At 42.8% G+C, this 25,317-nt stretch overlaps 1 protein-coding gene across 1 annotated transcript in view; it reads right to left on the reverse strand.

Annotated features, from left to right (window-relative positions):
• The window catches only part of SOCS6 (suppressor of cytokine signaling 6), a 30,548-nt gene extending 12,908 nt beyond the window's left edge, over positions 1-17,640 (reverse strand). The window contains exon 1 of the mRNA XM_065890131.1: positions 17,597-17,640. The gene's annotated coding sequence lies outside the window, so the exon portion shown is untranslated. The remainder of the gene's footprint in view (positions 1-17,596) is intronic.
• Positions 17,641-25,317: the final 7,677 nt, after the last annotated feature.

Here is a 25,317-nt window from a genome sequence, read left to right on the forward strand (position 1 = left end):
AACTGGACAGAGACAACAAATTCTAAAAAACCAAAACACCAAAATCTCACTTACGAACACCGAAACTGAGATCTTAAACAGCAGCAAACATTCAGAGTAGTGGGGGGAAACAATTCAGCTAGATAAGGTACATCCCAGGATGGATGGCATGGCTGTATATTTGTAAATTTATTAGTATAATTTATCATAGATCAAAGAAGCAAAATCATATGAGCATAGCTATAAAGAACAAAAAAGATCTGAAAAAATAACATCAATTTCTGACTTCCCCCAAAAATAGTCTTTGTAAAATTGAAATAGATGGGACATTTAACACGATACATATAACAAAATTATGAGCCATAATAAATAATGAAGAAATGCTGAAAGCCGGCAACAAGGATGCCAATTATCAATACTTTATTTAGCATTATTTTTAACATATTAGCCAATTAATTAGACAAGAGTAAGAAATAAGTATAAACATTGGAAAGGAGGAGACAAATTGTCATTATTTACAAGTGACATGATTGAATGAGTATCTGGAAATACAACAGATGCAGCTGAGGAACTATTGGGGGGAAAGAAGAAAACTCAGTTAACTACTTACAAAATGTATATGTAAAAATCACTAGTAATTCTATATTTTTTAAAAGCTGGTAAGAAAATACAATAAAAGATTAGATTCTACTTATAACAATTTTTAAAAAGATGAAATTAATTTTTTAAATGTCCAGAACTTCATGAAAAACTCTAAAACTCCTCAGAGGATCATAAGAGATCTAAATATATAGAAAGACTTATCTTGTTCTTCAATAAAACAATTCAATTCTGTCAAAATATTAATTCAAGATCCCATAAAAACATCACTGATGTCTTTGCCAGAAACCTGACAAAATGATATTGAAGTTAACTCTGACATATAAACAATGAAAAGAGTAAGGAAAATCCTAAAGGACAAATGAAGGAGGATGAGCTGCACTGGATGTCAGAACACACTGTGAGTGCTTAAACCTGGAGGGACAAGGACCAGGAAGTCAAGAAACAGACCAGACACATAGGAAAGGCTCTGTAACTACAACAGGTGGAACTACCGGAGGAAAGGTGGGTTATTAAAGAGACGATGAGAGTAGGTTGGAAAACCATTCGGGAGTGGTGGGGAAAGCAAGATTCTGACTTTATTTCTTACGTAAAAATAAATTCCAGAAGGATCAAATATGTAAACAAAATAAATAAATAAATAAAAGTTGAAGGAAACTCTTAAAAAACTTGCACTGCAAGAAAGACTTTCTATGCACAACATAAAATCTTGACTCCATAAAGAAAAAGATCGACAGATGTAACAATGCAAAATGTATAAATCTCTGGATAGCCAAAAAATGGCATCAAGCCAAAAAGCAAACTGGCCAACACATATGACCAAGGATTAATTTCTGTCACATAGATCATGCTCTTAGCAATCAGTAAGAGAAAGGCACACAATCCTATAAGCAAACGGGCAAAATATACAAAGGAACAGTTCACACAAAAAGAACGATAGAAGAAAAGAAGACAAGCAAACAAGTAAGAGAGAAATCAGGCAAGCAGGAGAGGGAGAAAATGAATTCAAGTGGCCAGTCAACACCCTAGAAGATTCTCAACTCACAATTTCTTTGTGTTCACCACAAAGAAATTAAAGGAATTTGGGCGTGATGCGAACTGTTCTACAATGAGATTGTGATGGTGGTCACATGACAGAATGCATTTGTATAAACTCAACAGACTGTACACTATAAAGGGTGTTTCACTGTACATAAACTGTATATCAACCTTAAAAATTCACTAAAAAGGAAATTCAAAGCAAAACAAGATAATATCTTTCACCAATGAGTTTGAAAAAACTAACAACGTTGGCAAAGGTATGGGAAACTAGCACTGATGACTAATCGTTGAAGTGCAAATGGGTACAACTTGTGGAGGACTATTTGAAAATATCAAAATCAAAATCTTAAAATTAAAATCTTAAAATTCACATGTGCTTTAACCAATAATTATGCTATTAGGAATTTGTCTTTTGGATCCCTATTCATGCCGAAAACAGGAACATACGGAAAACAATGTTCGCTACAGAATTAAAAAAATGAAAACTAATATTACTTGATCATTTACCTAGTAATGGCCTACTATTGGTAAATAGAGGCCGCATATTGGCCTAATATGTGCCAGGCCTTGGGTTAAGCCTTTGGAATACAGTGCGTCTCGTTTAATCCTGATAACCCAGCGAGTTCGGTACTAGGCACAAGAAGTATAACACAGTGGGCAGCACTCCTCTGAAACCAGAATGCACGAGTTCACGTACATCCCCAGGTCCACCTTTTATCGGTGTGTTATCTTAGAAATAACAGTATCAATCATGCAAGTTAGTTGTGAGATTTAAATGTGTTCGTAAATGTGATGTCCTTAAAAAATGCTGACCACACAGTAAGCTATACAGGTGCTTGCAGCTAAAGGCAGTCGTAACAATAGTAACATTCCCATTGCATAAATGGGGACGCTGAGGCAGAGATCACAGCACTTGCCTAAGATCACAGAACTGATTCTACAGAACGAGTCCTCTTAATCACTACACAAGACTTTTGCTGCATAATTCATTTTGGTAAAAATGTGGAATTAATCTAAATATCAGGGAGCAACAATAAAAATACACATCAAAAATCAGTGGACTAGTTTAATAAATTATAATCCATCAATACGACAGAATATTATATAGAGAAAGGGGTCTAAGATATATTGTTGGAAAAAGGCAAGTTACAAAATAAAATGCAAATATGATCCCATTAGTGTATTTATTTATATGCCTAAATATGTATAGTAAACGTCTCAAAGAATATCCGAGTATCAGTGATTACACTTCTAGTGAACAGGAAATGGGATCAGGAAGCCCTACATGCAAGACATACATTTTCTACAGTAGATCTTCCTGTGGCAATGGAGCAGGTTTCACTTTACTACAGAACAATGACCACCCTCTCCCCTTACAAAAGAAAATCTGCAGCCTGTGTAAAGGAATGTGTGTCCGTGTGTTTCAGCCACCTGGTGTCATGAAAAGCAGGACTCTGATGCCCTCAGGGTCAAAGGTAAGGTCTCAACAGCTTTCCTTAATCATCCATCTCTCTAAACCTGCTAAAACTGTTCCCAGTTCTCCCCAGCTTCTTATCTCCTGATCCATCTTCCCCTTTGCACCTTGCCTTGTCTCATTCCATATACCGCACTCTCTTCTTTCAGTCTTTTGCTTCCTATTCACAACCCAGACTCTCCCAGCAGCTCTGATCCCTACGAAGACCAGGAATGAACACTTGATCCAGCCAAATCCCTGACATCAAACCACCTCGGTACCAGTGAGTTCACTCCATACAAGTGGTTCTCATCATTCACTACAATTTCTGTATGTTTCCTTAACTATGCCCACCTCTTTGCCTCCCTCTCCTACAGTATTTATCACTCCAGCTCACGTACTTGTCTTGACGCTGATAAAACACTGCACTTCCTGGAACAGTATAAGGAGATAGCTGCAAACCACAGTGAAAACACAGGGATGAAAGATAAACTCCTTACCCTCCAGGCCCTTAGATTCTAGTAGAGAATTTAAGTAAGCAAGCATTTGCAGAAGGGTTGTAAAAGGAACACGTTAGGATGCGACCATCATTCGAAGAGACCTAACTCACACCAGGAGGAAGAGGGGAGGTGTCCTGTCACTACGGCTACTAACACCACCACAAGCACCACCCACTAGGAGGTTACTATGCACTAGAACGCACACTAATCTCCTTGAATCCTCACAAGAACTCTGTTTGGAAGGTCCTATCTTTACCTCCATTTTATAGAAGAGTAAACGAAACCTTAGAATGTTTAACAATTGGCCCAAAGTCACAAAGGAAGTTGCCAAGCAATAGACACAAGAGCTGTCACGTGTCACTTTATCTGACTGTGTTAACACAATATGGAGCCTGGGAGGACAGAGCCTTGTGGTTCTGAGCAGAGACTCTGCAGCCATCCTGCCCGAGTTCAAATCACAGCCACCACCGCCCAATGATCTTGGGCATCCATGCCTCAGTTTTCTCACCTGAAAATAGGAATTAAAAAGTATATACCAAAGGGGATCCACTTCTGGCATGATGGAAAGGGAAGCTAATAAATCCTCTCTGTAAAAAGTAACTATAAAGCTGGGCCAAACTGTCAAAAGCAACCATTTCAGCATTTTGGAGATAAACTAACAGCATACAACTGAGAAGCTTATTCACAAAAACCAGCGAACACTGGGACTTCATTAAAATTATAGACTTTTGTGTTGCAAAATGCATCAGTAAGAGGAAAGAAAGGCCACAGACTGGGAGGAAATATTTGCATACCATATATCTGATAAAGGACTTGTACCCAGAACAAATATATAAACAACTGTTTAAGACTGAATGAAAGACAAATAACCTGTTTTAAAATGGGCAAAAGACTTAAATAAGACCTTTTACCAAAGACATACAAATGGCCAGTACGCACGTGAAAAGGTGCTTAACACTACTGGTCGTGAGGACGATGTAAAAGGAAACCACAATGAGACACCACCACCCACCCACTAGAAGGACAAGACCCAGCCTTAGCAAGAGTGTAGAGAAACTGGAACCCTCCTACATCACTGGTGGCAACGTAAAATGAGTTGGCTTTTAAACTCTTTTCTTTTTTCCTTATTACAGGGAAGAATGATTAAAATGCTTGACTAGATATACAGAAAACAAAGATTTATGGAAAGGCAGGTAATTTCAGACCCCTAGGAATCACTCCGTATCAGTTTATACAGATCACCTACTTCCTTTTTTCTATAGCTGTATAGTACTTGTGTATTGACGTTTTATTCTTTTTGTGGTGTCTTGGAGAACTTAAGTTTCTCACTGTATTTTAGTCGAATTTGTAAGTCTTCCCTCATTGTAGGCCGATTCTACTGTCTTAAGAAATTCTTCCAACAATGAAAGCATGTATCTCCTGTTATTTCCTATAAAAAAGTATTAAAAGTTCTGCCTTTCACATGTAAGTCCTTGGTTAATACTTGGTTAGTACTGACTTATGTGTGAGGTAGGGATTAATTTGCATTTTTCCACAGGGATAACCAATTGGCTCAACACATTAACAGAAAAATACTGACCCTCATAAGCATCAAAGAAATGCAAATTAAAATAGTAGTGATTTTTCACAAGTCAAATCAGCAAAGATTTTTCTAAATGATGATGTTCCCTACTTAAAAATGTCTTAATATAGTTGTAAAAAAATCACTTGGCTATATGCAACGCTTAAAAACATTCATACTTTGACCCGATAATGCTAGTTTTATAAATCTTGAATATGAAAACAAAACATAACAATGTCCCCTGCATTATTATGTGGTGAAAAATAAATTTAAATTTAAAAAACCAGAAACATTCTAATTTCCAACATATGAGAACCGTAAACAAAATTCTTACACATCTACACAATGGAACTTTAGGGAACCACTAAAATTGATATTTATACAGTTAAAAATAACAAGGGGGAAAAGTTCATATTGTTCATTTGTTAAGTGCAAAAACACAGGAAACAAAATCTTATGTAAAGTGTGGCCTCGATTATGTAGAAAGAATAGGGAGGAAAATCAGACCAGAAAGAAATACAGCATAACTGTCAACTGGATCATAGAAGACTTTGTAAATATTATTTTCAATACCTTATTTTCAAAATATTCTATAATAAACATGGAGTGTTTTTATAAGAATAAAGTCTGTAAATTTGTTTGTTCTTAAGGTACTTTTTAAAAGGGAATGGCTGAGTAGATCCATCAGGTCAGAGCAGAATGCAAGGTCTTTTCTTGGCTTTTGTACATGGCATGACTACCAAACAGAAAAGTAAATCAATAGTTAAGAATATTGCATTATTTTTGTTTTATTACAAACTAGAAAGCCCCCTCCTCCTCAGCCCACTTAAAATAACTTTTTGCAAATCTGACGTCACTTTTTATTTGGTGTATGAAATATTCAAAGTTTAAATGCTAAGAGTAATAACCCCACCAGCTCTTCAATGACCCTCTTCCCTGCCTACTTCAGCTTATATCCCATGATTAATCACCGTCATTCCACAGCTCATACCTCAATTCCCTTCCCCCATTCTCACTCTGAAAAACTCCCCTGGCAAAACCACAACACCCGTTAAATCTGACTCTCCCTGTGCCACTCCTGCACCCTTATAGGGAACATGGCTGGAGAAACACGTGACCACTCTGGCTGGTCTCACTTTGTAGTCATCACCATGAACCTCAGATGGAGCCTTAATGCCGCCTGGAAATCAAACCACATTCCCCTGGTCCATTCACCTCTCACTTTCCTTGCCGACCATGTCACATCTTTCCTCATACCTCCAACACCTACTCCCCCATCTTCAAGCTCAGCAGATGGCCCAGTGTCCTATTTCACAGAGAAAACTAAGAACTTCAGAAGAAAACTGCAGACTCCGACACCACATCAACCCATATCCATCCCTTTCTACAGGGCCCCCTCCACTGGTGTGCTTGGTCTCCTTCCCCTTCCAAAAATTTCCCTCTACTGGATCACTCCTAAAAATGTCACTTCTCATAGATACAAATAAACTTGCCCTGACCCCACTTTCCCCACAATCTATGGTTCTACCTCTTCAATCCCCCCTGCAGCAAAACGCCTTGGGAAAATCATGCATACTTGAGACCTGCAATTCCCTTTCTCCCATTTTCTCTTAAACCCAAGCCAGAGACCTACGACACCACCATTACACAGAAACTGCTTTTGCCAAGGTCACTCATAACGTCTCCATTGCAAATCCGGCACGGGCTCTCAGTCCTGACCTTACACACTCTACCAGCAGCATCTGATACAGCTCCTCAGATGCTCCTCAGATGCTCAGCCTCTAATCTCTTCATGTTGGGGCACCCTGCGCTCAGACCCTGGTCTTTTCTTCTCTATCTACACTCACGTCCCTCAGCAATGTCATTCATTCTCATGCGTGGAATAATGATGCGTCATCCACCCCCAAACTTTTATCTCTTTATTTAGCCCAGTTATAGTCAACTCCCCTCTTGACTTTGCTTCTGCGCTATCTTATAGATATCTGAGACTTATAGCATGTTCAAAACTAAACTCTGGATTTTTCCCATCCCACCCCCAAACCTGCTCTACCTGCAGTTTTTCCCACTTTCATTTATGGTTACTCCATTCTTCCAACTGCTCAGATCAAAACCTTCAGAATCACCCATGGCTTTTCTTTCTCTCACTCCACATCCAATAGCTCAGGGGTTCCCAACCCCTGGGCCTCGGACTGATACCGGTCCTCAGCCTCTTAGGAACCGGGCCACACAGCAGGAGGTAAGCGGTGGGCGAGTGAGCGAAGCTTCATCTGCCACTGCCCATCATCATCACCCGCGTCACCGCCTGAACCATAACACCTCCCACACCGCCAGCCTCAGCCCCGCATCCGTGGAAAAACTGCCTTCCATGAAGCCGGTCCCTGGTGCCAAAAAGGCTGGGGACCGCTGCAACAGGTCACAAAATCTCAATTCCTATGTTCAAAATATAGGCAAAATCCAATCACTTTGGGGTCCAGTCTCCACACTGGACCAAGCTGCTGTCCTACCTTGCCTGCATCACTGCAACGGCCTCCTAATTAGTTTCCTGCTTTCCCCTCTGTCCCCGCCCCCACCCCAGTCTTCTCTCAACACTGCACTGGTGCTCAGGGAACTGGCACCAGATGCCTGTCACTACCCTGAGTAACAAAGTCCTGTATCTCTGACCCAGGAGTCTCATGTCTTCTGGCAGCAACCATGAAACTGTTTCTGGCTAACTTGATAGCTTGCAAGGAGGGTAAGGGTAAAATCTCCAACTCCTCACTAAATAACTGAAATGTAGTAAATGTAATAGAATTGCTTTCACTTCTTTTAGATCCTCTGGATCTTCACACAATAAGCTTTATTTTAAAAAGCAATATGGGGACTTCCCTGGTGGCACAGTGGTTAAGCATCCGCCTGCCAATTCAGGGGACACGGGTTCGATCCCTGGTCCGGGAAGATCCCACATGCCATGGAGCAACTAAGCCCGTGCGCCACAACTACTGAGCCTGCGCTCTAGAGCCCATGAGCCACAACTACTGAGCCCACTTGCCAAAACTACTGAAGTCTGCGTGCCTAGAGCCCATGCTCCGCAACAAGAGAAGCCACCACAACTAGAGAAAGCCCACGTGCAGCAACAGACCCAACACAGCCAAAAATAAATTTAAAATAAATTTATTTTTAAAAAAAGCAATATGAATATTTGCATGGCTACAAAGGTAGACAGAGACATTTAAACATAATCAAATTAAGAAAAGTAGACTTAAAGTTGCCACATAATTTAAAATTAAGAATGAATTTATAATTATAGCAAAAGCTCTAATAAATGTTCTATTTTTAACATCTTTATTGGAGTATAATTGCTTTACAATGGTGTGTTAGTTTCTGCTTTATAACAAAGTGAATCAGCTATACATATACATACATCCCCATATCTCCTCCCTCTTGCGTCTCCCTCCCACCCTCCCTATCCCACCCCTCCAGGTGGTCACAAAGCACCGAGCTGATCTCCCTGTGCTATGCGGCTGCTTCCCACTAGCTGTCTATTTTACATTTGTAGTGTATATATGTCAGTACTACTCTCTCACTTCGTGTCAGCTTACCCTTCCCCCTCCCCGTGTCCTCAAGTCCACTTTCTACATCTGCGTCTTTATTCCTGTTCTGCCCCTAGGTTCATCAAAACCACTTTTTTTTTTTTTAGATTCCATATATATGTGTTAGCAATACGGTATCTGTTTTTCTCTTCCTGACTTACTTCACTCTGTATGACAGACTCTAGGCCTAATAAAATTTCAAGTGATTCAAATCCCACTTTGTGAGCTATATACAAAAATACAATGTAGCACTAAGTTTGCTATGTGACACTGAGTGAGTCTCAGATTCCCCACATAAAATAAAGAGGCTGATCTCTAAAACACATCAAGCTCTAAAATTATCTGATTCAATGAAAACAAAAATACTCAGAGACTTAGAAATTTTACCTGTAGAGAAGTTTTGTGAGCACTTCTAAGTATCTTTTCCTGTAACTGTGTTCAACACATTGCTATTAAATTGAATATAAAACAAATGTTCATAAATTCAATCATTTAAACTGTTAATGGAGCTGGCTTATAAGATTTGATTAATGAAATAAACACTCTCAATTTTTTGATTCAGATTTTAACATGTTGTATTTAAAAAGTAGCACACCTATTACCAATTCATTACTGTCTTTATGTATATACATGCTAATTTTTAAAATGTATACATTTTTACACCTTTCCAGGAACTTACCAATGTTTTAGCTAAAAACATAGTAAATCCCTAGTCTCACCACTTCCACTGCCTGTAAGAAAGTATTAAACTATTGGTTAAACTATGAAGTAGGTAAGTTCCTTTGAGAATTTTTTGACAAACTGTTGACAATTAAGTAGGGCCCAAATATCCGTTTGCTGTTTATTTTTATTCTGGGACAGGGGTGCTGTACGAAATAGTATAATGATGGAGTTCCTTCTCTACTTTTCTTTCTTCAAAATTTGTTCATACATAAAGTCTCTTAAATATAATGAACTACTAAAGCAAAAATTTTTAACTCCTAATGGCAACATGCACATAAAAATAATTGAAAAGTAAAACGATTGCTTTGAGCGCTTTCAGCCTTTAGGTCTTAACACAAAGCTCCAATTTAAAATGAAATGTGTCAATTATGTGTTCAAGTGCTTTTGCATAGAATATGTAAGAGTTTTTCATTCAATCTGCATTAGAGAATAAGAGATTTTAGTTATAACAACCTTTTCCTCATTTTATATAAGTATACCTAATAAAGAAGAGCAGATTTGGGGTACAAAAAGTAATCCACAAAAGATTTATTAAATGTATATTAAGAGTGAATGTAAACCACATTCACTGATCATTAGCGATAAAGGGCATCCTGCAGAGCAATAATTATTCAAACGAATGATACAGTCCTATTAAGCAAATATAAAAATCTTAAAAAATGGAAAAGGTTATACACACTGTAAAATGATAACTTAATTATCAAAAGTAATCACTTATTATAGGCTGCCTAACAGGGGATCTCTTGACACTTTTAAAATGATCCAACTTAAAAATAATTCATGTTACCCACCATAGATCAGCAGGCATTTCATAAATTAAGTTGCACAAAGTTCAGTAACATAGGTGTGGCTTCATGACAGCACTAACTGAAAACACACTGAAAACCTTTATTTAAAGAAAAATTAGATTTGGGTTTCCCCCAAAGTAAAAGACTTTAATATTCACTGATCCTAGCAAAACAAACAAAAACTATTAAAAAGAAAAAAACTTTGAATGAGCTTCTAATGAAACAGATACTTTTTTATCTCCACACACACGCACACAAAAACACAAGGACAATGAAAACTGGAAAACAGATGACAACAGAATTAACTGGCTTAAACAAATGAGCGAAAGCTGAAATCTAAGCCTATTGGAAGGGAAGGCAACAGAAACAAGCGTAAGAAAAACTATCGCAAATCTGAAACAAGAGTCAGATTCTATTTATTAAAAAGTGGGGGTAGAACAATTAGAAAACAAAAACTCCTATAAACCAAAATAAAAATTCAACGTAAGTAAAACTGAAAAAATTCTCCCCCCAAAAAAGAACCAGAAAATTAACCGACTTAAATATTTGAGAAGAGGCTAAAAAAAATTAATATATCAATCCAGGAGGTCCAACATCCAACAAAAAAAAGAGCTTTGGTCAGGAAAAGAAAGAAAATGAAGGGGAAAGCATTACAGAAGAAAATTTAAAATTTTCCCCTGAACTGAAGAACACAAGTATACACACTGAAGAATCCATGGAGTGCTCAGTCCACCCAAAGAAGAAAAACTAATAATCAGGCACATCGTGGTGAAACTTTAAAATTTAGACAATAGCAGAAAGATACTGTAAGCTTCCAGAAAGAGAAAAAATTTACATACAAATGACTGGGAAAGAGATGGCAACTGACACAGTGATAACACTGAAAGCTGGAAGTTAGTGGAGCAATGTCTCCGAAATTCCAGGAGAAAGTCTGCTTCCGATGAGGCACACGTTTACAGTCAGCAACCCTCCTGAGCACACGCACGTTTCCCTGCACCCCTGCAGGGCCACGTGACTGGTTCTGGCCAATGGGTTGTGAGCACAAGTGACATGCGTCACTTCTGGGCCAAATATTTACGCCAGCTTGTGACCTGTCAGCTCTCTTTTGCACCTGCTGTGGCAACCTGGAGCCATGGGGTGATGACGGGGAACTGCAGGAAGATGCCAGAGGAGCGCCAGGCCCACAGCAGACTGGGTGAAACCAAGCAATAAGCATTTATTTACGCACTGAGATTTCAGAGTTAGTCTGCCATTGCAGCATAACCCATTCTATGCTGACTAAAACAGTAACCTAGAATTCTATACAGTCAGGCTATAAAGCAAATATTTAGAACACAGACATTTTCTGACATGCAAGGTCTCAAACACACACGCACACACACCCCATCACCTTACTAGGAAGCTACTAGGAGGTTAAGCTCCATCACATCAAAGAAGTAAACCAAGAAATCGAAAACAGGTGACCCTACTTAGGAGAGGAGAGAAAAGAATCTCTAGGTTGACGGTATAGTTCGTACTGCTCAGCCTGTTTGGGATACTGTCCTTGCCCTCTACAGATCTTCCCAAACACCCTCCAAGAGTCAGCTCAACTGTGACATCCTCCATGAAGACAGAAATCCAAATTTCCTGGCTACCAGAAGTAAATGAAAACATCTTGCAGCAACAGCAAGAAAAGAGTTGCATTCTAAAATCTGTCAGCAATGTGGTTTGTGACTCGGGCAAATTACGTAACCACTCTTAGTCTCAATTTCCTCATCATCTGCATAAGGATGAGGTTATCAGAAGGTTCCTTCTAATTCTAAAAGGCAGTAATTCTGCCAATGTACAAAACCACTAAATCCTAATACAATTCTATGTTTGGTACGTGCTTACATATTCTGACAGTCAGTGGTATTTGGTAATAATGTTATTCCCTAAATATATATATATTTTTTACTTTAAAAGCAATGTCAACAGACAAAAATGACTATTGTTAGAGGGATGATGATATTTCCTTTAAAACCCAAACTCAGGTTTAATAACAAACACCTTCATTATTATAAACATCAAAACAAAAGGAAAATCATACGAAATAACAAGTCTACCAGTAAGAATTCATCTTACTTTAAAAGTGTGTTAACCCTGTTGCTAACACCACCCAGTGTCACTGGTGTGGCCAGAATAATGTCTATCACTGTTAGTACGACAGCAAGCAGCACCGAATAATAGGTGATCTAGAGCACATGCTGAACACATCTTTTCTAAATAGTTCTAAAGAGTAACATTAAAGTCTTAAAATTGTTTTTGATAGAAATTTTATCTAGTAAGAGCCATATATTCCTCTGCCTTCTTAAAAGAGACACTTTAAACACAAGTGTGTACATTAATCTCATGCTGTATATAGACAGACGCCTCTTCACATGATCAAATTTACCTGCTGGAAGATTTCAGGACGGCATAGTGATGCTTGCAGGGTTTACTGATGCTCAGGAAACTTCGTCTCCCAGGCCTTCAGAGAGATGTGGTGTTTTCTTCTTTCCTTCTTCTCTACTACTCAAGAGTCGGCTCCCAAGGACAATGGGATAGCCACCGCTCCCCAAACATAGTCTCCAAGTGTGATGCCCTTTTAATAATTTTAAGAAAAAATTTCAGTGTGATGGCTGTTGAGAGTGATAAGACAATATTAAAACAATCAGTAGGAGAACAAGCGCCCAGGGCCTTGCAGGTGGCCACATGCAGTACCTTTCTGTTCTAGGTTTCCCACCAACTGACCGCAGTGACCCAGAGCCAGTCAACCCACCGCTGCTTATACTGCACCCATGTGTAACCCTCACAATTCTAGCAGCTGCACCAGTAATACTTCTGTAGACTCCCATTCTCCTTCCTCTTTTACTTCCATTTTTCTCGTCTCTTTGGTCTCACACCACTTCCCCACACGGGGCTTCCTCAACAAGAAAAACCAAGTCTTACGCAGATATTGCTGATCAACCAGAATACTCCTTTTAACTAATCACAGTATGTTTTAAACTAATTATTACTGTTAGCACCTGTTATATGCCAGGCACTGAACTCATACACTTACATGCGTTATCTCAATTATTACACCAATGTTGAGGAAGGCACCATGATTATTTTACAGATAAGACAAATAAGACTTTGGTTTTATTTTAAAAACCTACCCTATAAAATCACGGTGTTGAAATTCAAACTTCGATCTGCAACCCTATGAGAGACTGCCTTCACCAGCTGCGGTCAGTCACCCAGGTCTCTGGCTTGTCTAATTCCTAACGAGTTCTTCCTTCCTGCTTAATTCTGAGGATGCCCGAGGTTCCAGACAACTGAAGCTTTACCTTGCTAAGCTCTGTAAGGCAGCATCAAGGGAAATGTGCTCTGGGGCCGTTACTCTCCTCACACTCCAGTTAACTGTGCTTCCAGAAGCGACAAGAGGCCTGTGCATCTTCACGACCAGCCAGTGGGGCATGTGAGTGAATTCAGACACACACCGCAGTTCTACAAGAAGATGTAGCTCTCCCTGTGTGGGGATTTGGGGCCATGTAGTGTCAAGAACGTTGGCCTTATCAGTGCTATGATTTATTCAGTTGAGCAGATCAACTCAGCCAGGGATAAATAAAAAAACACAAAAAACCCAACGGATGTCTAAGATCCAGCCAGCACACCTCTGCCTTTAACATGCAGACAAACATGTAAAAGCTACAAGTGCTTTCTGTATACCACGTCCCCACTCAGTGGCCAGGCTCCATGCCATGTGTGAGGGAGACAAAGGAGAAAGACCACAGCCCACAGCCCCCACAAGGAACTTAGTAATGAACATTGTATCAGAAACAGACGAATTGATAAAATGGGATTACGGAAGGAGCTGGAAGGAAGGGGTGGTCAGGGAAGGCTTCCCTGAGAGGGTGACCCTGAGAATGAACCAACCACAGGGGGAGCCACTGAAGAGCAGTCTAGGAAAACTGTCAAAGGGGAGGAAGCCAGACCCAGCCTGGAATGTTGAGGAACAGAAAGGCTAGACCACACCTTTGTGCTAAGGCGGAGAGAGGGCTGTTCAAAATGCGCTGAAGAACCAGGCAGAAGTCTTGTGGTCCATGGTAAAGAGTTTGGATTTTACTTTAAACAAAATATACATGTATTCACAGTAACTCTGACAAGACAGATCATCCCCACCTTAGCCCCACTTGAGGAGTAAGACTCAAAGGGGTTATATAATGGGTTCAAGGTCACAAAGCTAGTAACGTACACTCTTCCCTAAAGACCTAACACCTCTAAAACGTCCTCTGTGTGCAAAGGGAGAATGGAAGTCTTAAATGACTTTATCTAAGTCTGTCTATTCTTCAAACATTAACAAGACCAACGGTCACCCAAAACAAACGTCACAACAAAGTAAAACTTAATGTTTGTATGAATCACCAACGATGACTCTGAAGTTGGTTTAAGGTAAAATGTGCCCTCAGTCCAAAAGCCTTCCCTCTTACTAGCTAAACCAACGTGTGGTACAGCATAATAAATTAACCGTAAAAATATTAATGACAATTTCACTCTCAATACACTTTAAAACAAGTCCCACTGCTGTTTCTCTCTCTCTCTACCTGGACAACTCTTTCAATCAAACTCGTCATACAAGAAAGTTTCCCCTTTTTATGACACATACTAATATTATAAATTTCTCCCTTGCAAAAACAATAATTTTACAAAATTACCCAGGCGCCACAGATGTGTCATTTCCAAAAGTGGAAGAGGTCAGGGATGAGGACAGAGAACTGAAATAGACAATCTTCATTTCCCATAAAATGCAACAAGCAGAAAACAGCAAAAGGTGATCTTTTTAACTCTAGGTCATTTACCTACCTACCCTTATTAAGTATCAAAATAGATGCATACACACTCATTAGTTATTCGGGATTATAAATAACGTGGGGTATTTGACCTCATACTTCAGTATATTTGTATGTGTATGTGTGTGTGCACCGATCCATTTTGCATGACTGTGTATTTTTAAGCTAGTGATAACAGTAACTGCCACAAATTCAGAAATGGGCGTAACAGTTCCCTTTTCTGGAGTATGTTATGACTTTTAAATAAGATCACACAGGCACTTCCATGAGCAAAATAAAAGATAATGTTAGTAACACAAAAGTTTCCTGAAAACTGACCACAATGGAGAAAACTACCAGAGTTTTCTCTGAAGAGTGACATTACCCAACAAGACAGGCTTAAGAAGATGCTTTCTTCTGTTCCCTAAGAAGAGGGCCATTAAAGGAGCACTCAGGGACTTCCCTGGTTGCACAATGGTTAAGGCTCTGTGCTCTCAGTGCTGGGGGCCCGGGTGCAATCCCTGGTCAGGGAACTAGATCCCACATGCATGCCACAACTAAGAGTTCGCATGTTGCCACTAAGGAGCCCGCCTGCTGCAACTAAGCCCCGGTGAAACCAAATAGATAAATAAATAATTTTTTTTTTTTTTTTTTTAAAGGCGCACTCGGGACCATGAGATGAGTAGGAATCCATTCAGTACAGCTGAGTTTCCCTCCCAGGTGATGGCACAGCCCAGGTTGGCTGCAGCCCAGGTCAGTGGCACCCAAACCCTTTCTCTGCCACTCCCTGCAAGGTGCTATGGGGAGGGTGCCAGGTGACACCAAGAGTGTGCCCCTGGGTCCTGCAGACGCCGTGTTTAAGGCCTGCCCATCTTCCCACTAAAAGAAGGGAAAGGGGCAGTGCCATGTACTTCTCATCAATTCAGGAGGTATTTAAAGATCATAAAAAAAAAAAAGGAAAAAATGTTTCAAAAGAGATGAAAGGGAGCTCTAAAAAGGGTAAAGGTTCAGGTGAATAATCTGGGTGATTGTACCCAGACCAGCGGAAAGCACTTGCCAACTCACAGGTGAGTTCTTCTAAGTGTCCTAGTTAAGCCCAAGGTCAGTGGGCCAGCTTCCCCCAAGGCAAAAAGAAAACATTAGGGACAATGTCGGAACCAGAGGGTTGAGGCCACATCTTCTGTGCTGTATATTCTGGAATGGCTTCCGAAACTTACCACATCCATGCTACCTGATGCGGCACTGAGAAATAAATAAGAAAGCGTGGGGAACGGATCACAGGCTATGTTTTCGGGTTTCCTCTGTGAAACGTGATAAACAACCGCCGTTCATGTTTCTAAACAAAACTGATTCCCCACAGCACTAAACAGTCCACTTAAGATTCATTCATTCAAGTAAGCTAAGTAGATTTTATGTTGTGATATTTGTTAGGTTAACAAAAAAAGTCAGGATAAATGTACACCTACTATGGTTGAGAAAACCTCAGACATTTCATCTTGAAGTAGATAGCAGTTTACTTTTGCTTGAATACACATATATCTTTATTCCAAGGAACATGGTCCACGAAGAACACATTCGGAAACCATTCACATTATAATTGTGATAACTACGTTCTCCGTCCTCATACCCAGTAAAGCGGCATATCGCCTTTTCCGGGGTAGACGTTCACGAAACATCTGCTGAACTGAATTCAACATTATATATTTCATTACCGGAAGCCTGAGCTCCGCCACATATTCCCACCTGGCCCTGAATTCCAAAAAGTACGGATGGCAACCCAAAATTCCACATTCCGACTAAATGTTAAGGTGGCCTACAGGCGACCGCACACATTCCAAGTTCTGCGCCAGGACCTGCCCCCGAGAAATGTCAGTAGTTCTGACCCAGAATGAACCACAAAGGTGTACCTGAAGTTGTCAACACCTGAAGCAAATTGAAAATCAAGGCCCGTCTCGGGGGCGGCTTGACATCTCTAGTCCCCACGCCCGCGCGAGCCCGTGAGGGTCCGGCGGCGCCTCCACGCGCGGAACAGACCAGGGTCTCGGCCAGACGCGACCCCCCGGGGTATGGCACGGGCGCGGCCTACGGCCCCCAGCCCGCCCTGCGGCCGCCGGCCTACAGCCCGGGGGTCCGAGCGCGGCCGAGGGGCTGCGGAGCGCGCAGGCCCCGCGCCGCCGCCCCAGGCCTTGACGAGCCCCGGCCTCTCCCCGGCGGACTGCGGGCAACAAAGGCGGCGGCCCGGGCCCGGCGCGCGCGGCGGACGAGAGGCCGAGGGGTCCGGCCGGCGCGCGGCGGAAGCAGGCCTCAGCCCTCCCCAGACCGGCTTCCCGGACGCCGCTCCCCGCCGGCCCGGCCCCCGCCCGCGGACCCACGGAGGCGCGCAGGGCCTCACGCCGCCGGGACCCTCGCCGCTCCCCGCCGGGAGGCCTCCCCAACCCCCTCCGCGCCGGAGCCGCCCCGCCGGCCGGAGGAGAAGGGGCACCTCCGCGGCCGGTTCCCCGGGCCGCCGAGGAGAGGGGGCGGGAAGCCGAGCCCGGACCCAGCCTCCAACTCGGCTCCGCAGACGCTCACCCGGCGGCCGCCCGCTCCGCTTCCTCGCCCAGCGCCGGCACGACTGCCGCGCTCGGCCCTCCTTCCCGCAACTCCTCCTCCCGCCTCCTTCCTCCTCCTCCTCCTCCTCCAGGAGGGGCGCGCCGGGCGCCGGCTTGAGCTGGAGCCGCAGCCGAGGAGCCGAGCCGGCCGCTCCGCGCCCACCACTCGGCCCGCGGCGCCGGCGGGCGTCTGCGCGGGGGGGTGGGCCGGTGGGGGCGGGGGTGGGGGCGTGCGGGGCGGGGCCGGAGGCGCCGCGGGGCCGGGGGGCCGGTCCCCAGCTCGAGTCGGAGTCCTGGCATCTGCCCGCCCGGCGCGCCCCGCCCGCGCCCACTGGCCCGGCCGCTTGTCCGGTGCTGCCTCTGCCTTTGCAGCCTCCCCGCCTCGGCGGCCGGGCCGACGCGGAAAGGAAGATGTCCTCGGCCCTCGGCCGCCGGCCCTGCCCTTGTCCCTGCGGTCGGGCGGCGGCCTCCACGCGGCCGAGGTCCGCTCACCTGGCGCGGTGACCGCGGGGAGGGAGGGACGGGCGAGCACGCGCGCCCGAGCAGGGCCAGGGAGGGAAGCCCTTCCCCACACCTTGTCTAGCTTAACCGTAGAATGTGCTTATTAAAAGAAAACCTATTCCTTGTTTCAAGCCATCTGCTTTTCCATTTAGTCCTTGTTAGTGGGGTTTTATGCAGGAATAGTTCACTATTGTTTGCGCCGCCGAATTCCAAGGTAGTGTGACGTAAAGTTGCGTGTTGGTGACTTGACTCATTTCTTTGGAAATTGGCTGAACCGTCCCAACATATAGCAATAACAGCAAATTGGATTTTTGCCAATGAGAAGCAACAGGAACATTTTTATTTCTCTTTTCATCAAAGAAAAGTGACTAAAGTGCATTAAAATCTAACTTAAGCTCTTTTCTCTTGTCCGCCATCCTATGTGCGGTTGAATTTGCTCTTCGCCGTGTCTTCCCACAAGACTTCAGGATCAAGCGATTCCTGGCCAAGAAACAAAAGCAGAATCGTCCCATTCTCCAGTGGATTCCAATGAAAACTGGTAATAAAATCAGGTACAACTCCAAGAGAAGGCATTGCAGAAGAACCAAGCTGGGTCTATAAGGAGCCTCACATATGAAGTGGCACACATTTACGCTATCAAGGTCAATTCTTACCGTATCAGAACATCACTAGTGTCTGGAACAGCTGCCTGTGTTTGACGGGAGAAATGGAATGGCTCTCTCCTCTTTTCCTGATCTTTCCTCACCACTGCTCACTGTGTAGCTCAGTAATAAATATGTGAAACCTTTTGTTGGAAACAAAAAAAAAATCTAACTTAATAATTGTTGGCTTTAAAACTTGTATTTCTTGAATAGTATGGACCTTTTAAGGAGGAAACAAGGCTAGGGAAAAAAGTCTTAAAGTTGTCCCAAGGTGAATATGTAGCTGAATTATACCTCAGTTAAGCTGTTATCTTTAAAAAAGTGCAAGTAATTGATCTTAATTCCTATAAATGTTGAATATATAATTCTCATCTAAACACAAAATGATTAATAATTTAAAAATTGGATTGCCAGGTGATCCAATTGGTTTGTATGACTGAATACTATACATAAGGTTGATGTCATTTGTTATGTGTGATTCACCAGACCTTCCGTCATCTTCAGTTCTTAGTTGAATTTACCATTATTGCTACCCTGATTTAGATACAACTCAATTCTCAAATATCTAATCACAGTTAATGTTGACTGAAATAGAATGGTCAGAGAGCTCAGTGATAATCGTAAGTGGTAATTAGAAAAGAAGCAAACTTTTCAATCCACCCCTCTTGTTGTAAGCCCTTCAGAAGGAAAAGACATGGGACAGATTGGAGTATCAGGGGGCTGGTGTCTCCTTATATGATCTAAAGAAGGCCAGCTGGGGGCCGTCAGCAGGGCTTGATAAGCACTAAGCTAGCAGTGGACTGAGCTGACTCTTCCAGGAGACAGGATCAAGACATGGGCTTCTGAGTCTGGCAGAGCTGGTCTGGCATCTCAGCTTTGACAATTCATATAGTTATGTGACCTTAAGTTTCTCAGTTGTAACTTCAATGTCTTTGAAGAAGGTGGGAGTGGGGGAGGGGTTTTTGATATTTTGATATTAAGTATATTAAATAGTTGTGAAAATTACCTGAGATAGTGCACAAAAGTGGTCCATAATGATTGTTATTACTAGGTAATGTATATCTTACAGGCAAGGCATTTAAGTAGTTTTTGGTGTATATTATCTACTTTATTTTAACAATAATCTATTTGTAAGGTAAGTGTTATCATCATCCCCACAGTACAGGTGAGGAATCTGTGGCTTCTTGTGTATAAGTGGTAAATAACTTTATCAAAGTCACACAGCTACTATGGGGCAGAGCTGGCATTCAGACTTAGATCTCTCTGACTCCGCAATATGAGCTCTTAACCACTAAATTGAAATAATAGTGATAACTACATGAATAATATAACAACTTTAGTGTAGAGATACTAGTGACTAAATATACCATTAAAATCTCCATGCTTGGCTGAATTCCAATACTTTGGCTGCAGACAACGCTGTCTGATAGATACACTTGCTGAAAGATGGTGGGCTTCCCTGGTGGCACAGTGGTTAAGAATCCACCTGCCAATGCAGGAGACACGGGTTCAAGCCCTGGTCCGGGAAGATCCCACATGCCGCAGAGCAACTAAGCCCGTGCACCACAACTACTGAGCCTGAGCTCTAGAACCCACGAACCACAGCTACTGAAACTTGTGCACCTAGAGCCTGTGCTCCGCAACAAGAGAAGCCACCGCAATGAGAAGCCCGTGCACCGCAACGAAGAGTAGTCCCTGCTCGCCGCAACTAGAGAAAGCCCTCGCGCAGCAACAAAGACCCAATGCAGCCAAAAATAAAATTAATTAATTAAAAAAAAAAGAAGATGGTGATGGCAAAGGGTCCTATTGAAAGTCTATCCCCTTAACAGGGGCAGAAGAGCATAGTTCTACCTCTTCCTCCTAAAGTCATAGCTTGTAGAGCCAGAAAGAACTTTCTGGATCATCCTCAGCATCCTCATTTTATGGAGGAGGAAACAGACTCAGAAATCATCTGACTTGCCCAAGCAACAAAGTTAAAAATAGTTGAGTCATGACTTGAACTGCCATCTCCCAATTTCAAGACTGGTTTGATTTCTAGTATTAAACTTCTTCCTTCTTCCAGGAGAGGAGCTCAGACTGGAGAAAATTGGGAGGAAGCAGGATGGGATATGGCAGGCAGCCTTCCAACCTTGTCCTGATATTCACATACATCCTCGCCAAAAGCACCCTCTAGGCCCCTGCGGGAAAGGTGTCCAAGTAAGCAACACTCCACGCTCTCAACACCCCTGTCACCTTCCCGCTGCCATTCTGCTGCCTCCTGCCTTCCTGCCTTTGAGGATCAGAAGTCCTCCACTCATTCGAGATTCCCTGTTTGGTACTTGTACTGGATTGAAGAGTGTCCTTCCTGGAATCTCAGAGTGTGACCTTGTTTGAAAGTGGGATCTTCACAAATGTAGTTAAGTTGGTCAGAGTGGAGTAGTGTGGGCCCTTCATCCAATTTGATTGTTGTCTTTATAAGAGGAGAACAGACACAAGAGACAGGCATGCAGAGGGAAGACCGTGTAAAGACGATCAGGGGGAACCCCAGGAAGGCAGAGATGGCAGTGATGTGCCCACAAGCCAAGGATTGCCAGCACTGCTGCCAACACCTGGAGGTGGAACAGGCGAGGAAGGATCCTCCCCTACAGCCTTCAGGGAGAGCATGGCCCTACACACACCCTGATTTTGTACTTCTAGCCTCCAGGAACAGGAAAGGAGATATTTCTATTGGCTTAAACACCCAGCTTGTGACGCTTTGTTGTGGCAGCCACAGGGAACTAGTGCAGGAGTCCTAGGCCTGCCCGCCCCTCCGTCCCCACCCCTCCCACCCCTCCCATCCACCCACCCAGAGGGCCTGTTCTCTGGAATGAAGTCACTGAAATCTCCTCCCAATCAAAGCTCCTCCTTATAGAGTTCCGCAATCACTAGAGTCACCATGTTTCCAGTTTGCCCGGGACAGTACCAGGTTATAACTATTGTTCCGGCACAAATGTGAATAGTGCCACCTTTCATCCCAAAGGTGCTCCTGTTCAGAAAATAAATTCTGTGTTCACCCTGCTTTCCCCATAAAGTACAAAAGAGTGACTCAGTTACTTGGCATTCAAAGAGAGAGTTGGACCCAACCCATTTCTCCAGCCCGGCAGTCCACTGCCTCCTCATATTACACTTTGCCTGGCCAAGCTGGGTAAGTCCATCTCCAGACAATCCCCACCCTGTGCCTTAACTCGTGCTTTTCTCTCTGCCTAGAATGTTCTTCCATCTCACCCCACCACCACCACACACATACACACACACACTCTGATTGTTTCTATATATTGAAAACCTTACTCATCATCAGTCAATGTTCAGATTGTCAGAAACGATGTCCCTCTGTATAGAAACCCCACTTTGGGTTTTACAGCACAGGTCACACTCTACCCTGAATTGCAACAGTTCTTCTCTCTTCTCCTTTGAATGCAGATGCTTTGTCTTATTCATCTTTGTCTTATGCTACTAGTACCTTGAATGAGATTTTTTCATACAATAGGGACTCAAGACATCTTTGATAAATAAATATGAATATTTCATTCCTCTCTCCATCCATCTGAGAATAGTCCTTAAAGGTGCATTTTAAGGACTTCCCTGGTGGCGCAGTGGCTAAGAATCCCCCTGCCAATGCAGGGGACACGGGTTTGAGCCCTGGTCCAGGAAGATCCCACGTGCTGGGGAGCAGCTAAGCCTGTGTGCCACACTACTGAGCCCATGAGCCTAGAACCCATGCTCTGCAACAAAGACAAGCCACCGCAATGAGAAGCCTGTGCACCGCACCGAAGAGTAGCCCCCGCTGGCCGAAACTAGGGAGAGCCCGCGTGCAGTGCCGAAGACCCAACGCAGCCAAAAATTAATTAATTATTTTGTTTAAAAAAAGATCCACTTTAAGATATAGGAGTGGCTGGTTTGTCCTTTGGGAAGTGACAAATACCTGATCTCCAGAGCATAATTCTATGGACAAAAAAATGTTGCCTGCCCCTTCAGTAAACAATGAATGTTACCCACCATCAAGCCTTCCGCCACAGCTGCAGCCCTGACGGTGCACCCTGAGGGGAATTCAGGTTGGAGAAAAACAAGGTACTGCCCCTAGATAGTTAAGATGTGTACCAAAGGAAAACCTTCAATGCGTCCAGCCACTTGCATCTTCCCATATACAGAAAGGCACTAAAATCAGCATCTTAGGATGTCTGGGTGTTTCGGTGTGATTAGCAGTAATCTTTCGATGTTCAACTACAGGTTTTTGCAGCAAAAACTCCTATATATCCTGGCTCCTCCCTTAACTCTGCTGCAGTTCCTCAGAGCTATCTGAGAGGCTGAACCTCAGGCTGTAGTCCTCAGTAGGCCACCGAATAAAACATAATTCTCAACTTTTAGGTTGCGCAATTTTCTTCAGTCGACAATTATTAAGGGAAAATGTCTGGGCTGTTTCAATCAGCAGCTAGATTCTGCTCGCTGGGGACACGCTGACAGCAAAGGAATGGTGCCTACCTCTCAGAACAAGGGATTCTGAGGATTTTTAAGACCTGGCAGAAGGTACTTGGGTACATGTTTCTTTGCTGAGAAAGGTAGTACTTCAGCAAAATATCATTCCTACATGGTAAGAGTCCCTCGTACACTCAGCTTCCCATTATTCTCCATTTAGGATCAGAGATTCCTACTTGTAGACAATTAAAAGAAGTACCTCACTCATGCCTGCCCTTTCCACTTCCAGGATCAAGAGCCCCACTGACTGCTTAGGGGGTCTTTCACTCTGTAAGGTAACCCTGTTGATTTAGTGCAAAAAAAAATCTAGCAAATATCCATTATTATGAGGAGTTGATGGCGTGCGTAGGTCCTGTAGTAGAGAATAACACAATAGACACCCCCACCCTCACAATTAACCCAACAATGGAAGAAAGAATCAGAATTCTTCCCTAATGGGCAGAGAGTCAGAACTCCTACGGCCAAGTTCAGGGTGGTCTTGAAATACCATCACTACTTTCCCTCGCTTTGAGACTTCTAGCTGGGTAGAATCCCATTTCTTAAAGAACCCTTCTCTACAGCAAGATAACTCTCTGCATTCAATAGCTAGAAATCCAAAGTAGGATTTTACAGAAAAGGAAACTTCTACCCATGTTTGTGATTCTAAAGCATTAGGAAGACCTGACAATCTGTAAAAATGAAAAAACTACTGTACCTTCTATGGCATGGATTAAAATTCTATATTAGAGCTTTGTTCCTTTAGATTTGGAGTTATTAAAGAACAAATATTGGGAATTCCCTGGTGGCCCAGCGGTTAGACACTGCCAGAAAAAAAAAAGCACAAATAGCTCCCTAGAAGTAATAGCACTTTTAGACGTCATCAGTTGTTCATTACTCTGTGACCTATATATTGCTATCACATTGTAACTTGATTCTTGCATCATTTTTAACTTTTCATATCTGTTTCCCCATTCACCTATAGTTTATATTGAACTAATTTTACTCTCTTCAATTAACAGCAGACATATTTAAAAAGTGTGAGATTTCTCCTAGGGCAAGAAAAAATATCTGTTATTCAAATGCCTTGTCACAAAACAATAATGAACATATCTGTAACTGGTAATGCATACATTTCTTATCCTTAGTCACATCTTAGCACTGGCTGGCAAAGAACTTGAGACCAAAAGGCACTCTTTTTGAAACGGTACATGCCATAGAAGTGTTTCCAGTGAATGGCTTTCCAACAGGATCCATTTTCATGCCCCCTTGACCTTGAGTTTTGGCGGAGATGGGAACCATAGGTGCTAAACACCCTGACATTAAGGGCTAATCTATGCCAGACTAGCAAAAGGAGTGGCTTCAAAACCTGTTTTGCCTGAATTTGCCAACCTACCTAACTTCAGGGTACAGAAGAGAAGAGGCTGTGTGTCCCATCCTCCAATGAGGGAGGGAAGGAGTTGTTTCCTCCCCATTTTAAGCCAAGTAATGGAAAGCTTCAAGAAAACCAGAGGGTTTGACCTATGCCCTCGGAATTTGAGCTGTGGAGGACCTGATGTCAGACCCTCACAGGAAAATGCTGAAGAGTATAGCCTGACCAGAGCTGCCCTGACCCAGCAGCAGAAAGAAGAGACAAGACCACCCCCCCAACCAAGCATGGCAGGCCAAGGACAAGGGAGCCACCCGTGGGCTTTGTGGACCTGGAGATGCGAGCTGGAACCAGGAAATTCCCGAAGGACTTCTTCCTGTCCTAAAGGGTATTAAAGAAGAAAGTACTCTGACACTTGTTATCATGGTAAAGAAGACTTTATTTTGGTAGGGTCAAGACTATAGCAATAGGGGAAAGTGATGGGACTTAACTCTGGAAACAGTAAAGACAGCCAGGAATTTATAGGGATTTATTTATAACAAGCAGGGTGAAGGGGGTCAGTGGATGGAAAATTACTAAGAGGAATCATGAAGGGCAGAGGGATTCTTGCTAAACCATCACCGTCTTGTGAGGAGACTCAAGCAACCCGAGGAGAAGCAGCCCAAGTTGGGCAAGAACAGAGGCCTCCTACCCAAAACAAGCACCACATGAGCAAGCTTTATT

This window comes from Phocoena phocoena, chromosome 13 (genome assembly GCF_963924675.1).
Source record: "Phocoena phocoena chromosome 13, mPhoPho1.1, whole genome shotgun sequence".
Taxonomy (NCBI): Eukaryota; Metazoa; Chordata; class Mammalia; order Artiodactyla; family Phocoenidae; genus Phocoena; species Phocoena phocoena.